This window comes from Euleptes europaea, chromosome 11 (genome assembly GCF_029931775.1).
Source record: "Euleptes europaea isolate rEulEur1 chromosome 11, rEulEur1.hap1, whole genome shotgun sequence".
NCBI classification, from domain to species: Eukaryota; Metazoa; Chordata; class Lepidosauria; order Squamata; family Sphaerodactylidae; genus Euleptes; species Euleptes europaea.
Window position 1 is genome coordinate 31,528,959 of NC_079322.1, and position 14,326 is coordinate 31,543,284.

Below are 14,326 nucleotides of genomic sequence, written 5' to 3' on the forward strand. Positions count from 1 at the left end.
TGCAAGATACGAAATCCAGAATATTTCGCCGCCTCCCACACAATCAGTAATTCTACCCTTGTACTAACTAAGCAGTATTTCTGCCATAACCACATAATGGGAGGGGGGGAGGAAGGAGGAGAGCCCATTACAGTTTGTCATGTACAGAAACAGAAACACTTCTGTTGTAATCAGTGCAGACCACCTACTGTGTCAATAAGATTCTGCATATTTTAAAATATTTCTTTTAAAGAGCGGAATGCATGAATAGCTGACTAGAAGCCCCTCTAAACACACAAATGCTCCATGAGTGTGCGGTGCGACTGGATGTCGTGACAACGATACCGCCAATTCTTTCCGGAACAAAAGTGACACCTTTGAAAATTGCAGTTTAAAAAAAGAGATCCTGGGAAGTGCCGTAGCATCGTTTTACTTAACCCCTTTTCGTCACAGAAGCTTCAGGCCAATTCCAGGCACTCTGCAGTTCTGTTTGGTACTCTGATGGGCTATTCCAGATGTAGGGTTGCCAACCTCCAAGTAATAACTGGTGATCTCCTGCTATCACAACTGATCTCCAGCCGATAGAGATCAGTTCCCCTGGAGAAAATGGCAGCTTTGCCAGTTGGACTCTTTGGCATTGAAGTCCCTCCTCACCTCAAACCCTGCCCTCCTTAGGCTCCGCCCCCAAAACCTCCCACCGGTGGTGAAGAGGGACCTGGCAACCCTATCCAGATGCCTGGAACAACCTTTCACAACCATTGTTTTTTGAGAAACGTGTAAATTGAAGAACTCGCCTAGTGATACCACCTCTTGAAAAGTTGTTGAGGTATCATTAAAACGGCAAAGTCTTTTGCTCTTCTGTTTAAAATGGAATAACCTTGCTAAACTCAGTTTTGTTTTGGCCGTCAAGTCACAGCTGACTTATGGCGACCCCGTAGGGTTTTCAAGGCAAGAGGCACTGGGGAGGTGGTGTGCCATTACCTACCTCCTTGTCACGACCCTGGTATTCCTTGGAGGTCTCCCATCCAAATACTAGTAAGAGTCAGAGCTGAGAGTGTGTGACTGGCCCAAGGTTACCCAGCAAGCTTCCATGGCATGAGTGGGGATTTAAACCTGGGTTTCCCAGGTCCTCGTCCAATACCTTAACCACTACAACACACTGGCTCTCCTAACCTCAGTAGGCTCTGTTATTCCCACCTGCAGGGCAGATTGCATAGCAAAAGGTTCATGAAGGCATTTCTCTCATAAAATGGGGGTTTACAGATACAGTTTGAAGTTTGCAAAGGAATTCTAAACATTTAAAGTGACGTTTTTCAAATGAACACAAGCCTGTTCCTTCGTTTTTTTAATGCTATCTGCTCAATAACAAAAGACAAAGGAAAGGAGGGATCGGAAACATATGCTGGACCAAGCCTTTTATGCCATTTATCACTATGCAGCATTAAAGCTATCCTTAGAAGAGAAAGCCATTCTGTATCAATGCCCAAAGCCCTTGCAACCCGCATACATGTAAAAGGACATTGATATATGAACAAATATTACTTATGCCACATTTGAAAACCATGACTAGCGATCAGTCTTTTTTTTTTTTTGCATAAGATTTCCCCCCCCCCTTCATTTTGTTTCCATTGTATGGCAGTTGCTGTTGCCATGCTGTCAGTTGTGTTGCTATGGAGGTTGTGTGTGTGTGTTTGCGCGTATCAAAAGGTGATTGGTTCACTTGCTAGGCTCATGTTGAGGTATTTCTATGGTGAGTGATAAAGATAAATAGGTGCATATTCATATGGAACCTAATGTACAGAAGGAATATGTCTTATGCGTACAATGGGACTGACATTGGGGGGGGATAAGGGGAGGAATTTGCAACTTTCTATACTGAAAACCTTTCTAAATATAGATTTCTATCCTTTAAGCATGAGCAAATTTTCTATAGCTGCAAAATAACAATTGGCCGTTCTACTAAATTACACCCCGCTTGCTGGATAAAGACAGAATCATGTGCATCATACCGCAAGCTAGTCCGCGGACTCTGCATTTCCCTTCCTCTCTTAATCCAATCATTCTGCTCCCAGATCCCAGGAAACCCTCTTCTCAGGTGCACAAAGGCCTTGATATCCAAGCGGTATCTAGGCATATTTTCATACATGTGTACATTATTAACTCTGCCAAGTGATTAAAAGTATTTAGCAGGATTACTTTAGGATTACTTTAAAACCAATCGATCCATCATTTAACCAATTAAACCAATTATGATATTTGAATGCAGGAGATACATCATAGATAACAATTCCTCACATTATAGGATAAATAATGAGCTCCACCAGATGGCCTCGGACCCTTTTTTCCTTCCTTGGACTCATTTTGTAACTACGGAATACGAATTAAGGCTACCAGCCTCCTATGCCAGTGAGATATGGATAGGAAAGCCCTCTATCCAGCAAATAGAGATCAGTTCACCTGGAGAAAATGGCCACTTTGGCTATTGGACTCTATGGCATTGAAGTCCCTCCACTCCCCAAACTCTGCTCTCCTCAGGCTCCGCCCCTAAAATCTGCAGGTATTTCCCAACCCGGAGCTGGCAACCCTACACAAGAACAGTTTAGGATGATGCTACAAATATCTTTAGCTATCCATCTGAACCTGGGAACCTTTTTTAAAGGCTCCATTATGACAACATGGGGCATATTTATAAGGTGATTAGGAATCCAAGGCCCAGTTTCATAACAGCAAAGACTCAGGGCCGTCTTAACAGCATTATGGGCCCCTGGGCAAACCAGTGTGCTGGGGCCCCTACGACAACCACTCACAGAAATAAAAAGTAAACGGTCGATAATATTAAACATATATTTATTTTATTGGCACTTCAACAAAACTGGTGTTAAAACATTAAAAACATGATGTACAGCAGCAACTAATCAACATGATAAACATTTGAACAATACACAAGGCTTGAAAAACACAATAATACTCAGTAAGCCACACAGATTAGAGTATGAAATTACTACGAACTTCTTATTATAACAAGCATTTGTGGCATTTCTTTTCAGAGAATTGCTTTATTATTGGCTTGAAGTCAACGGTCTTCAGGATGTCATTTTCCATGCACATGAGTGAAAGCCAGTTCAAACGATGCTGCCCCATTGTGCTACGAAGCAGATTTTTTATAAGTTTCAGTCTTGAAAAAGAACATTCTCCTGTACAGTTGGTCACCATCATGCACATGAACACTCTGAGTGCAATTTCAACATTCGGGAATTCAGATTTCAAATTGTCTGAAATTATTTTTCTGTACAGTGCAGGGAGAGTCTCACAATTTTCATCAAGAATCATGTAGTGCTTGAGATGCTCACATTCATTTAAAAGGTCATCATAATTCAGGTCTTTGTGATACATATTAGCCAGATGTTCACACTTTTTCTTTAGTGCATCAGAAGCAATGGTTTTCAATTCACTGAAGAAAGAAAACAGATTTCCAATCTGTGACTAAGCCTGCGCACGTTTTGTCAGTTCAAAAATTAGAGTGTTCAGAATAGGGAGGAAAGTTTCCACCCTGAACTTTTCGGTTTTACTGAGAAGTACCTCTTCTGATCCATCATATCTACTAAGACGCACACTTTGTTTTCGTTCCTGTTTTTTCCCATCACTGTAATCTGTATCTGGACACATACTCCTGGCTTTGAATTTATATTCACTAAATTTGTCTCTAGTTTCCAGAAGATAGGTTTTCATAGACTCAAAAAGATTCGTGGCAACAAGGATGTTCACATCCTTTGATTGCAGGACCTTGCTTGTTTTGTTCATTCTTTTTAGCATGTCATTCCAAAGAATTGTGAGAAAAATTGTTTGCAGGTTTCCATTTTTTTGCTCAATCCCTCTGCGTCTCGCCTTGTATTCACTTGCTGTTCATTGTCAGCTGATAGAAAATCCAGTGCATGTTTTTCTCGAAACCCCCATACAGAGCATGAACAGCATCAAAATGTGCTGACCATCGTGTGTCAGACAGATGCTTGACCACAAAATCTTTTCCTACAGATATCAATACATTCCAGTGATGAGTAGAACCAGCAAAAAATGAATACAGATGTTGAACAAAGTCAAAGAATTTTACAGTCTGTAGACAACACTCTGCTGCTTTTACTCCCACCAAGTTCAGGCTGTGTCCAGCACAGGGGACATAGATGGCAAACTCATTGAGTTGATGAATCCGTGTTTGCAATCCAGTATATCATCCAGACATATTTGAGGCATTATCGTATGACTGACCACAGCAGTTTGATAGTGGAATGTTGTTCTCATTAAGAAAATCCACAAGAGTGTCTGTTAGATCCTTTGCTCCATGAGAAAAGATGGGGATGAACATCAAGAAATGTTGCAGAGGCTCACAGCCTTTAATGTATCGGACAGTAAATGTCAGTTGATCTGTGTGTGAGATGTCTGGAGTGGAATCTATACTTATTGAATAATACTTTGACTCTTTTACTTCTTCAAGAATAGTACAAAGAACCTGTTGTCCCATTAATTCAATAAATTCCTCACAAATATTTGCAGATAAATATGACGGATTCCCTGTTCCAGGATTTCCATACATTTTGAGATGTTCTTCCAAGAAAGGGTCAAAATCACCCAGCAGCTCTAGTATACCTAAATAGTTGCCATTTTTTGCTGACCCAATAATCTGATTTTCTCCACGAAATGGCAAACCTCTGGAGGCAAGAAAGCAAATTACAGAAACCACATGTGTCAACACTTTATGCCAATATTCCTGCTTGTTTGGTAAATACTTTGCCTTCATATTCTCTACTCCAGCTGTTTTATACACTCTGCATGAGTTTGAAAGGTTGCTATCATGATTCTGACATGATGAGGGCCCACTACGAATCCAATAATCTATTGTGTTAGTATCATTAATGTTCCATAGCCCCGGATCTGTGTCTTGGATTGCAAACTCCTTTACTGTTACAGATTTGGGTATTTCCTCTTGTAAAATGTCACCACCAGCAGCAACAGGCAATGATGGTATGTCTGCTGAAACTGGATGATTGGTAGCAGGAATGGATGTAGATGTGGATGCTATATCTGAAGGAATGGTATGAGTGGCTGTCATTGCACCTGTGTTGAGCCACGATGTTAATTTTGGAGGTTTTCCTATTTTCTCCTTCTCCTCTGCAGCTCTCTTCCTCTTCTGTGCTCGACTCAAAACATTACGTTTCATTTCTGCTGAAAGGGTTATTCACCTGGAAATATATATCTTAAATATTTAGTATTTAGTCCCACACCAGTCTGATGTAGGGTTATACCTACAAGACCTAAATATTTAAACATTCTGCTTCCATAATGAACGTGTCATTCCTTTAATTGTACAAACAGTCTTTATTCTTAATACAAACTCTCTACTGTGTGCTGATTCACAAAACTGTTGGACAAGACCTAGATCTAGCTTACTGACATAGCTAGGGTGTCTGGCACTGATCTAGCCTCATCTATGTATAGGTCTACCAGACTACATTCAACAATTTTCTCAACTTGCACAATTAAAAAGCTTATCCATTCAAATATTCACAAACTATCAAGACCTGGTTATTAGTACTGATTCATAAATTCATACTCTTAAATAACTACTACATGATTACTGTACAAGTGTTCAATGTTGTGATTGAATCTCAGGTTCAATCACTAATAATCTATGCATACCCCTATACCTGGGTTCATATACAATGTATAAATATATCCAATAATCATTTCATTGCTATTAATAGTACTGTGTGTGTGTGTGTTAAGTGCTGTCAAGACGCTTTCGACTCATGGCGACCCTATGAATGAAAGTCCTCCAAATTAATAGTACTACAGTAGGTCTAATGTTAGTAATGTCAACTGAGTTTAAGTGACGTAACATATACGCTAAATTACGTTATGCAGCACGAGATCCAGACACATAGGCCTACATGCAAGTGAGGTGGCACTGTGGCAGAGGTGACTGCAATACTAACCCAGGGATACTAAATCAGAGACAAATCACAATGTCCATTTGTAACACAATAACATTGCAGCAAATATTATTTTATAGTTTAGTATAGTCTAGACTACTGTATAGTAGTATTTATTTATGGCAAGTCACTTAACATACACAGATTAGCATAGGGCCCCTCTGCTCGTGGGGCCCCTGGGCAAGTGCCCATCAGGCCCATGCGTTAAGATGGCCCTGCAAAGACTGGTTAGGCTATTCAGGTCATTAATATTAAGGGTAAAGTACAAATTACACAGTTAATATTCATCACATGCTTGTGAAATTGTATAGCACGTAATTACAATGAAAGGGGTAAGAAATGGAAATGAATCTTTAATCTGGAAAAAAAATCTAATTGTTTCATTAAATATTTAAAGTGCGCATTTTGGACCACATTTCAATTTATGCATATACTCATTCAAGTTGTATTATTGTAGTCCTTCTGTTAGATTAGTATAAAATCCATGTTAATAGCTATTAAAGAATGAATCTTAGATTCAGCCTCTTGATTAAAAGCCTCCATTTTGTTTATCATCAAACTGCATTTATGGCTTTCATTATAATTTACAATAGTTACCCAGATAATGCAGTTATAAATATGGTTAATTTTAATAGAAACTATTGATTAAGGTAGGGACATGCAGAAAAATAGTTCCTGCTTCAAAGCACCACTTCATTTAAATTACATTCTACGTCTTCTAATTGGTAACTTTTTGATGCTTATCTCCATTTTTCTAGTATGATGTTACATCTTAATTCCTCCCACTACATCACCCTGCCTCCACATTGTTCAGCGCTGCATTTCCTTCCGTTTTGATATTCTATGGGTTTTACGTTGCCTTTGAGATCCAGTGTGGTGTGGTGGTGAAGAGTGGCAGACCAGGTTCGATTCCCCACTCCTCCACAGGAAACCTGCTGGGTGACCCTGGGCCAGTCACAGTTCTCTCTGAACTCTCTCAGCCCATGCGGTAGGGTTGCCAGGTCCCTCTTCGCTACCGGCGGGATATTTTTGGGGCGGAGCCTGAGGAGGGCAGGGTTTGGGGAGGGGAGGGACTTCAGTGCCATAGAGTTCAATTGCCAAAGTGGCCATTTTTCTCCAGGTGATCTGATCTCTATCGGCGGGATATCAGTTGAATTAGCAGGAGATCTCCAGCTAGTACCTGGAGGTTGGCAGCTGTATGTTCAGAAGACCTGAGACACTGGAGATCTCCTGCTACTACCTGGCAGTTGGCAACCCTACCGTGCAGAGGCAGGCAATGGCAAACCACCTCCAAATGTCTCTTGCCTTGAAAACCCTACGGGGTCGCCATAAGTCACCTGTTACTTGACAGCACTTTCCACCGTCACCACATTGCCATTGAAACTCTTTCTGATACAATATTTCTCTTCTCACATTCTGAAAAAGCATATAAAGAAGGAGTTTGGAAACGTAATGTGTGAATACTCAATGCAGGGCCAAGATACTCACCTAGTAAAGCTGCTGGGACCTTCACTGCTATTCACATATCTAGTTTTAAGAACCTAAGAAGCGCCTTGCTGATTTAGACCAAAGAGCCATCTGGCTCAGTGCAGTTTCAAATAGCTGCCACCTACAGTACACAACACAGAACAGACAGAGCCATCTCCCTGGTATACTTTCTCTAAACATAGGGTTGCCAAACACCAGGTGGTGGCTGGAGATCTCCTAAAGGCTTTACACAGAAGTTGAATAACCTGGCAAATAAGATTGCAGCCTGAGGAATTCCACAAGAAAACTCCCAAACTGAAAATAGCTAGTTTTCAATGACAACCCTTTGACTCCGATTCATTAAGAATGATTTAAACCAGTCCAAGGCACATCCCTGATACATGCTTCTGCCTCCGAACACCTCTTTCACCCAAACACCAGGTGGCGGCTGAAGATCTCCTACTATTACAAATGATCTCCAGGCGACAGAAATCAGTTCTCCTGGAGAAAATGGCCGCTTTGGCAATTGGACTCTATGGCACTGAAGTCCCTCCCTTCTCCAAACCCTGCTCTCCTCAGGCTCCACCCAAAAATCTCCAGGTATTTCCCAACCCGGAGCTGGAAACCCTATCTAAACATGAACTATGGCCATTGACAGGGATAGATCTTATTCTGACTGGCAGTGGCTCTCCTTCACATCACCTATTACTATTCTTGAACTAGAAATGCCAGGGACTGAACCTGGGACTTTCTGCATGCAAAGCAGATGCCCTAATACTAATCCATGGCCCTGTCCACAAATCTGGAAGGAATTACTGAGATTCGGGTACAGTCAATTCACAAACTAATTGAAGGTGATAATACAAGCAGCAGGATGGGAGAACTAATACATTTAGTCAAAATAATACTTTGGTTTTTGAACAGACCATTGTACATGTACAGAGTGTTAAAGCTTTCATCATCCTATTTACATCTCCCGTCCCCCCTCTAGATTACTGATAGCCATATGTTCATTGATAAAACACTGTTAAAGAAAATAACCTTGATATGGTTGTACCTATGGTTGTATTTTTTTCATGTGGTGTTTCATCAAAGTGCAGGAGCACATGTGCACACAAAAAGAATCTTGATTCAGTCACACATGTGACTTTAAAGATTGCTTTTTTGCTGTGTTTTATCAGTATGCACATATCCATTGGTGATACAGAGGTGGAGAGATGTAAACAAACTGAAGGAAACTAGAGCTGGAAGATGTACAATTTGCAGCAATTCTGGAATTTAAAAAAAATTATTTTATATTAGGGGGAATACTGGATTTTTTTTTTCAATTCCAGAATTTAAAAGGAGCAGAACGCAGCACCAACATTTTAAAAGGAACACAGAGAGAAAGCTGATTCACAGTGGTGAAAGCTGCTCATCCCAAATGCAAAACTAGTTTTTTTTCCTAGGGGGGGGAAATATTTTGTAGGGATTATTAACTAAAAAAAGGAGTTTTGACCCAGATCAAATCCAAGTATAATGAAAAATGGAAGAATATAAGGTTAAACCTTTGGCTGAACATGAGGAGGAATAAGTACTTATCTATCTACATGCAACACCCTGCAATATGAGCATATAGTTAATTCTCAGGACGAATTTCCCCACTCCCAGGATGAGGGAGCCAGCTGTGACAGCAAAGATATTAAATTACTGCCTTTAAGCAGCAGGAAAAAAAATATGCTGTGCAAACTACAACTCCCCAAATGCCTTATAGCAGCGCTCTGTGAATGAGCAGTATATCCGCCAGTAGAACCCAGAGGAAATAAATTAAACGCAGCCCTCCCGTTGACAGATAGACAAGCCCTCATAAGAGAGGGAGCAGGAAGCCCAGCTGTAGTGTCCGATTTGTATCCCTGTGTTCCCAGAGCAGATTACGATTTGTGGTCTATTGACAACCAGGAGTATCTTGAGCTGGGTGTGGACGTGTGCGTTTCAGAGTCAATTAACCCTTAAGCTTGCTGGCATTTTCCAGACTATCAGCCAAATGAACGGTTAGGAAGATATGATTGCAAGATCCAAAAAGGGTAAGTAGCCAATGTTTGCTAATGTGTTGAGAATTTTTTTTTTAAATAACCTTGAAACAGCAGCAGCTGCTGCAAACACATTTCTGCACATCATTCAAAGCAGGCTGGGTTAGCATGTCTGCCATGTCCTTTGAGATACGCTATGCTGCAGTGTCAGCCTTTGGATTCAAATCCACACCTCCGCCTCTCTGGACGTAATGGTTGACTATTTCCACAGCACTCAAATGTAGGATGTTAAAAAAAAATCCTAGTAGTCCTCTGATCTAGCAGCACCAGCACCAGTGATTGTTTTCTAGATGACTGGGCAAATGGGAATAATCGCCCTGGGGAGGAGCAAGTGAATTCAGCTGAGAAAATTAGGGTTGCTTCACACACTGGCAGCAGGTGGGGAGGAGCTGTGGCTCAGTGGTGTGGCTCATCTGCTTGGAGGAGCTGTGGCTCATCTGCTTGGCATGCAGAAGGTCCCAGGTTCAATCCATGGCATCTCCAGTTAAAGGGACTAGGCAGGTAGGTGATGTGAAAGTCCTCTGCCTGAGACACGGGAGAGCCGCTGCCAGTCTAAGTAGACAATACTGACATTGATGGACCAAGGGACTGTTTCAGTATAAGGCAGCTTCATGTGTTCACACAGTTGCTCCAGTAAAAAGGCATTTCCAGTTGCGGGGGCGGGGGGGGGGCACACAGGATTTCTGCTGATTCCTCCCTCCCACTGCTGACCCCTCCCTTTTGTCCTCTGTGCTGTTCCCCGAAGGTTCAGGGGATTTAGCGAGCAGCAGCAGGAGGGGGAAGTGGGAAAGTCCTGCTCCACAAAGTCCATGGATAGTTGGATACATGCCATTGGGTCAGTTTCCACACATCTGACTGTACACTCCTACATAAAGTGACACCAGACTGTTGATTTCAATGGGTTTAGACTGGACATGTCCAGACTGGACTTTAGACTGAGAATAGACTGGCATAGTGGTTAAAAGCTGCGGACTCTAAGCTGGAGAACTGGGTTCAATTCCCCACTCCTCCACAGGAAGCCTGCCGGATGACCTTGGGCCGGTCACAGTTCTCTCCGAACTCTCTCAACCCACGCAGAGGCAGGCAATGGCAAACCACCTCTGACCATCTCTTGCCTTGAAAACCCTACAGGGTCACCCTAAATCAGCTGCAACTTGACTGTACTTTCCATCACCACAGACTGGACAAACTCTGCATAGGATTCTACTGAAAGCATCAGGCTGACATGCTCTCCCCTCCTGTATTCCCCTCACACGCTTCACTTTAACATTACCATGTCCTTTTTAGTGCAAACCACAGTTTGTGATTACGTCCAGACTAGACAACTATGGCTTGCCCTTGTGCTGCAAATGAGGATTCCAAATTCTGGTTGTCCTGTTTGCAGTTCTGGGGTGCCACTGCCATGGTGTATATATTTGCAACAGAGAGTTGCAGCCAGCTCCTGCTCAACTGCTCCTTGGAGGTGCCAGGGACAGGTGCCAGGAAGAAGAGGGAGACAGCATAGAGTAGTGGTTAGTGTTGGACTAGAGAAAGCAATGTGGGTGCAAAAAAACCCCCACTTTCTTCCACCTCAATCTAGCCTGCAAGAAGGCCCTCTACCTTTACTCAGCTGATCTGGTGACCTGGATTCATGGCATGGTAACACTGAGACTAGACTACTGTAATGCACTCTACATAAGTCTGCCTTTGAAGTCAATTCAGAGACTCTAGTTAGTTCAAACACGCTGCAGCTTGGTTATTATTGGGAGCTAAGTGGAACAGGAGAGCCAGCTTGGTGCGTGGTGGTGGTTAAGAGCAGTGAACTCTAATCTGAAGAACCAGGTTTGATCCCCCACTCCTCCATATGAAGCCTGCTGGGTGACCCTTGGCCAGTCACAGTACTCTCTGAACTCTCTCAGCCCACATGGAGGTAGGAAATGGCAAATCACCTTTGAACGTCTCTTGCCTTAAAAACCCTACAGGGTCTTCTTTACTAGGTTGATAGCTGCACACATCGTATATGGGAGACATATGTAAACCAGTATTACAACTAGAGTCAATCTTACCAGATGTTTGAGTAATTGGTAATATAGTATACAACCTATATACATGCCTGGTTTGATTTAAACTGTTTGTAGATGTATATATTTCTGTAAATGTGTGCAGGTTTCACATGGGTTTCAATAGGCCAAAACGCGTCTGGCATGTGGTTATAGATATCAACCTTAGGAAATGCCATTGTACTATTTTAACGTTTTTAAATAATTTTAATCTTGACATAGCGCTCCTAATAAATTATATTTTCATTAATTATATTAGGAGACCCGTGGCGCAGAGAGGTAAGCTGTAGTACTGCAGTCCAAGCTCTGCTCACGACCTGAGTTCGATCCCAATGGAAGTTGGTTTCAGGTAGCTGGCTCATGAGTGCCCAGCTTGCTGGGAGTAAAGGGAAGATGACTGGGGAAGGCACTGGCAAACCACCCTGTAAACAAAGTCTGCCTAGTAAATGTCGGGATGTGCTGTCACCCTGTGCTTGCATAGGGGACCTTTACCTTACCTCAATTATGTATGTATATATTTATTTTATTCTACCCAACCTTGGGTACCCAGCTTCTGTTTTCTAGGTTGGGTTTTATTCCCCTCTTTTTTCTTCTAAAACCGTACAGTGTCGCCATAAGTCACCTATGACTTAACGGCACTTTCCACCACCAGGCAGAACATGCATATCACTCCCATTCTGCAGTCACTGCCATCAGTTACTAGGCTCAGTTCAAGGTATTGTCTATTACATACAAAGCCCTTCATGGTCTTGGTCCCTCTTATCTGCAGGACCACCTTTCCCTGTGCTCATGCATTCTCTGTTGTGGCACCCACCTTATGGAGTGGCCTCCCTGGTGGTTAGGAAAGCTCCCACTCCCCGGCTTTCTGCAAACTATGCAAAACAGAATTGTTGCACAGGTAAACAGGTAAACTTTTTTTTTTTTTTGCACAGGTAAACAGGACTGTACTGTAATGAAATGGTCAGAAAGCTGTGTTGGCAAAGAGACAGGGCCAACACTAATGTATTGCTGCCTAGCCAGTGGGAAGTAGTGGTTAAGAGCAGTAGTTTGGAGCAGTGGACTCTGGTCTGGGGAACCAGATTTGATTCCCCACTCCTCCAAATGAGCGGTGGAGGCTAATCTGGTGAACTGGATTTGTTTCCCCACTCCTGCACATGAAGCCAGCTGGGTGACCTTGGGCTAGTCACACTCTCTCAGCCCCACCCACCTCATAGGGTGCCTGTTGTGGGGGGAGAGGAAGGGAAGGTGATTGTAAGCCGGTTTGATTCTTCCTTAAGCAGTAGAGAAAGTTGGCATATAAAAACCAACTCTTCTTCTATCACTGTAAATACGCTGCAGACTAGGTAGTTTCTATATCATTTAATGTATCATGTTTAAAAACTCATGCTCTGTTTCAGCTCTGCTGGAGATTTCTGTTTGTTTTCAGATTTTTGTAGTCCAAACCACGTGGTATTGTTCATGGGACTGATTGTACTTGACTTACACGATGTAATCCGCCTTGAGTCTCAGCAAAAAAGGCAGACTATAAATAACCAAATAACAATAGATTCCTTGACACTGTCACATGAGCAGCAGAATCAGAGAATAGGGCAAGCAAACTGTTGGGTTTTCGGGGTTTTCCCAACATTCCTGGTGTGGAGCTGCTGATTCCTTCTCTTGGAGGGTAGTGAAATAAGGCACCCAGAGTTAATAACAGGATGTCACATTGATAGTATGCTAATAATGTGTTCTATCAATAGAGATGTGTGTGTGTGTGTGTGTATCCTGCATTCATAGCTACAGCAGAAACCAAAACATAGCCACATCACTGTGGCTTGTTATTAGTTAAACTTGTCAGGAGTGATGTCTGGAAGCAATCTGATTTTAAAAAGGGGGGCAGGAAATAACTTTTATTTTTTATTTCTCCCCTCTTTGAGAAAGTGTTTAGAAGGTTACAAAACTTTCTGCAATCATCATTTGCACTAGTCTCACCAGCCTCAACTTGAGCTTGTGTCCCAAATGTATCGACTCTTTTAAATACAGGACTGGACACCCCCCTGGAATTAGATCTCTTGTCCTACTGGGGAAACCTCTTCCTACACAGTAGCAACACTTTTCTTGGATGGGTAGCCCTCTTTCCCCACCCCAACCCACAAGCTCTAACAGAAGAATGACCTCACCCGCACTGGATAGTGCTTTAGGCCTCCTTTACCAAGTACTTGAATTAACCAGCTCTGAGAAACTACTGCTAAAGTATATAGGCCCCTTGGAGTTAAGAAGTTATCCCTGTTCAAAAGAGCTTATGATTTCTTCTAGTTCTGCATTTTGAGAAAGATACTCCATTATGGAAACTGTGAACAGTATCAAACTTGGCGTGCTGCACAATGCTAGCTGAGATCATTTCCAGTCTGGTGCCGTCAACTGTTATTATTTGATGGCAGTTTTCAACCAGTTATTTTTCTAAGGGTTACTGCTTCTAATTTGAGAGTAGGATTGCCAACCTCCAGGTAGTACCTGGAGATCTCCTGCTATTACAACTGATCTCCAGCCAATAGCAATCAGTTCACCTGGAGAAAATGGCCACTTTGGCAATTGGACTCTATGGCATTTAAGTCCTTCCCCTCCCCAAACCCCACCCTGCTCAGGCTCCGCCCCAAAAAAACCTCCCACTGGTGGCAAAGAGGGGCCTGGTAACCCTATTTGAGAGAAATGTCAGCAGAACTAGGCTTAGCTTAGCTGAATTCTAGGCATGCTGTGCCGGCTGCATTCTCCCTGGTTAGTAAACTAAATTTTATGCAAGGTTGATCTA